Source organism: Melanotaenia boesemani, chromosome 16 (assembly GCF_017639745.1).
Source record: "Melanotaenia boesemani isolate fMelBoe1 chromosome 16, fMelBoe1.pri, whole genome shotgun sequence".
Classification (NCBI taxonomy): domain Eukaryota; kingdom Metazoa; phylum Chordata; class Actinopteri; order Atheriniformes; family Melanotaeniidae; genus Melanotaenia; species Melanotaenia boesemani.
Genome location: NC_055697.1, coordinates 33,610,659 through 33,615,159, shown reverse-complemented (window position 1 = coordinate 33,615,159; position 4,501 = coordinate 33,610,659).

Sequence of the window (4,501 nt, the reverse complement as noted above, 5' to 3'; positions counted from 1 at the left end):
CTACGTAGGACAGTCGAAGGGTCTTTACAAGGTCAATAAAGATTTGTTTGGAGAAGCAGATTCATGCTCTGTGCATGCTGGGAGACCTCCTAGACCTCCAACCACCACCTGCAGGGGGAGGTGGTGACATAAAGACTCAGATACAGTAGGACTTTATGAAGGTGCAAAGACAGAAATGCAGGCCTCCGATTGGCAGGTTGTCCCTGGTTCTGCTGCAGGAGAGTAAAGTTCATGCAGAGTGCACTGCGCAAGCTCTGCGTTTTGATCGTTGAGCAGCTTGTTGGAGGATCTTCAGACCATGGAGACTCCTTCAGTATCAGCGCCGTGATCCTGTTAGAGTCTCTGAAGGGATTTGTTGCGTAAAATTGAAAATCTGATCCCAGATCAGCTGAAAAAGACAGATTCATTCTCGGGTCAGCCTCAGCTCACCTCCACCTGTTTGCTGATGATGCTGCATTCCTGTAAAACCTGTAATTTCCGGAGAGATCATGGTCAGCGACCCCTTCCTCTCTTTCTGGCCTCTTTCCCTCCATTTTCCCTCCCTCTGCGTCTTTCCTCTCATTTCCTTCTCAGTGTTTGCTTTTCCTGTTTACATTCCTCTCTTCTCTCTGTCTCCAAGTCAGCGGTAAATTCAGAGGAATGTCAGCAAAGAATGAAAAAATACCAAGTCACTTACCCAGAGTGGGTCTGAACTTTATTATTTCCCTCCAGGCCCTAGGGAAGCAGCTCAGTCCAGAAACAAACATGAATTTAGCTTTTTGAGAGGTTTTCTGTCAGCGTGCACCATGTGGAGATGCTGCAGGAGCATCGAGCCATGAAATGAAGGTTTTAAGACGAGGACGGCGGCTTGTTTTGGTCTTCCTAAAGACGTAGTTTAGTTCCCGGCACGCCACACAAGATCAACCCAGACTTCCTGGATGATAATTTAATTTAATTTAATTTAATTTAATTTATTTTAATTTAATTTAATTTAATTTAATTTAATTTAATTTAATTTAATTATTATATTTGATTTATTAGTTAATTTAATTTAATTTAGATTTTTATTACATTTTTATTTAATTTATTCAGTTTAATCCTGTTTTATTTAAATTTAAATTTAATTGGTTTGTTTAATGCTGTGTAATTTGTTCTATTTTAATTCAAATTGTAACTTAATTGAACTGAAATTTTATTCTGTTCTATTTTATTTGATTATGTTTTATATTTTATTTATTCTGTCTTATTACTTTATTCCATTTTAATTTTTATGGTCATCTCAAGTTTATTTTCATTTTATTCATTTGACCTTTTTTATTTTTTATTTGTTTTCTTGTATTTTATTTGTTTGATTTAATTTAATTTAATTTTACTTTTATTGTATTCTACCATATTTCATTTTATTTTAATTAGTTTGTATTTCCTTTTTTGTTTTATTCAGAAAAGAAAATGAGAAAAAATTGAGAAAAGACTTATTAATGTTTAGTAACGGTCTCCATGGCCGCCTGTACATGAAAACCAGCTGTTAATGAATTATTTCTACAGGTTTTTTCACTGTGTTTATAACACACAACAATGTGGAAACTGAAGCTTTTTAACTAACTCCCAGCTTCACCCTGCAGACTTTACTGCCCTGGAAAATGTTACGACACAGATTTTACACCAGGCAGGAAAAACAGAGGAGGGCTGGTAAAAACTCACAGAACTGGCAGGACCAGCCCAACAACGTCCATCACAAACAGAGAGGACGACCCGAGCAAACAGGAGTGACCCCTCTGGGCAGCCGGGGAGGTTTGAGGACAGCATGAAGGAAAAAACAGACGTGAAAATTTAAAAGATGAAGGTGGACACTTCAGACGTTAGAAACAGGAAACAGAAGGTGAGAAAAAAGGTGGCGAAGCATCAGTCTGCTGCAGGACGGCGGCCAGGCAGCCTCCATCTAGGGATGATGCCAGGGCCGGAAACCTCTTAGGAAAGGGCGTGGGCTGCTGGTAAACAGGACGAACAGTAACACCCTCCAGCCTGAGATCTGGAGCTGGTGGATGAATGAGGGGCTGGAACTCCAGAAGGTGGCTGCTGGGAGGCTGGTGGTTAGCTCCACAACCAGGTTGGTTAGGAGAGAATTTAACATTGAGCCAGATCAAGAGGGGGGATTTCTTTACCTGGAGGGCTCTGTCTGGTCAGGCAGGTCATCCATTCAAACCTGCGGGTTGCATCCATCCGTACTGGGTTCAGGTTACCAGACACAAAGAAAAGATGGAGTCAACAGATGGTTTCACTGCGAATAAAGTTGACAGTTTGGGTTAAAACTTCAGTGTTTAGAAAAAGAGAAGAACAAAAGCAGCTGGCTGTTCGTCCATCGTTGTATCGAGCCAACATTTCTCCTCTTTGTTCATCTATCTATAAAAAAGTCGTTTCCAGTTTAACTTCTCGTCTTTAGGAGTCGCTGATGCTGGATGTTACACAGAAATCCGCCCGTTGCCGTCTGGTCAGAACTCTGATCCGGCCCATCTTACCTCCACCAACATTCAAGATTCAAGATCTTTATTGTCATTATGCAAGCAAAACGAAATTTTGAGGAGTGTCTTGGCTTAAGCACACAAAAATAAGAGACTAGAAAGATGACAGGCACACGTAAATAAAAAGACTCCAGAACGCCTCCAGAAAATGAGAGAACTCCCAGCAGACAGTAATATTTACAGGCTGGATAAAATATGTCCTGGTGCACGGATGGAGGTGTGTGTGTGTGTGTGTGTGTGTGTGTGTGTGTGTGTGTGTGTGTGTGTGTGTGTGTGTGTGTGTGTGTGTGTGTGAGAAGGTGTGAATCTTCAGTGTGTGTGGCTATGGAGGGGTGGGTGTGTGTGTGCAAGTACTTCAGGGGGTGTAATCATTGAACTTCATTTGCCTCCACAGCTCTGGGGAAGAAGCTGACTCTGAGGCTGTATGCTAGAGGTTTCGAACCGATCCACCTTGGTACCTGGTTTTTCAGGTTCATGGAGGCTCATCCTGGTTTTGTGGGGATGAAAGGTGGATTGCTTAAGTACTGATGTGGTTTACTCCGTGGGGACGGCCCCTGAGTCTGCCTGTGGTGGTTTTAATGCTCCTGTCCAGCTTTCCTGATGGAGGCGGTACAAACAGGCGTTGCTGGGGTGGGCGGGGTCAGCTGCAGTGCGTCTGGCCCTCTTCTGGACTCGGGCGGTTCATTTCTGCAAACAGCTTTAATGTCTAACACGTGGTGTGAAAGGTAATAGTGGATTGTGTACAAATGTCTCACATTTCACATCATTTCCTGGTTTTATTCGGGACCGTTGGTGTTGTCGTTTCATGTCTTTTAGATTCTGTGCGTACGCCTGGGTCAGAGTTGCAGTGGAGGTAGGAACATTTTCTCATCAAGTTTTGTTTCATAAATCCCAACAGTTGACTATATTTGGTGCACGCCGGTTTTTGTTCCTATGCCAGCTTTAGAAATGAGGCCCCTGATCTGGTAGACGGTGGCCCACAATCCCCTGAGCTGTCCTCTGGTCCTGTGCAGCTGCCGTACCGTCACTCTGAGACACAGGATGCTCTCCATGGAGGTTCTGTAGAAGTTCACCAGCAGCTAAGAACAGAGTCCCGTCGCTTTACCTTCCTGAGGAAGAGGAGCCGTTGCTGGGCTTCTTCACCAGGTGGAAGTGTTCAGTCCAGGAGAGGTCAGAGGAAATGTGGATGTCCAGGAACTTCATGATGTCCACTCGCTCCACTGCCTCTCCGTGGATGCAGAGAGGAGCGTGTTCAGTCTTCCTGGACCTCCTGGAATCTACTAGGACCTCCCTGGTCTTGTTGATACGAACCAGATTGTTCCTGGACCAGCATTATCTGAGACTGTGGACCTCTTCTCTGTAGTGGTCTCATCATTGTTGGATATGAGACCCACCACGGAGGGATCGTTTGCAGACTTCCCAGCCATGGTGGTGGGAGGATGGCAGAGCAGTCCTGTGTGAAGAGGGTGGGGCCAGTGTTGAGGATCAGTGGTGAAGATGCTGACTTCCCAATCCTCACCACCTGGGCCTGTTGGTGCGGAAGTCCCTGATCCAGGTGCAGAGTGATACTGGCAGACCAGGTTGTGGAGCTTCAGGACCAGCAGGTCCGGGAGAATGGTGTTAAAGGCTGAGCTGAAGTCCACAAAAAGCGTCCTAACACAGGTGTTGGGATGCTGCAGGTGAGTCAGGACCGTGTGAAGTGCAACACAACCTTGCAGAATGAGGTTTTTCTTTCATTCTGTGCCTTCTGATCTGAGCTGCTGGTGTATTTAAAGGCAATGTGATGTAACTTCATGTGTCTGCTGCCAAACATCAGGAGATGTGCATCAAACAAACATACAGCCTCACTTACATCTGAAAAATGTGCAGCTGCAGTCACGTGCAGCTCCCAGTTCAGCCTTGGTCAAACATTGAAAGGAAGCCAGTCTGTATCCAGAGGACGGGAAGATAGGAACCTCCAGCTGTAGTAAGGACACAAAAACAAACCAGTCAGTGAGATTTAA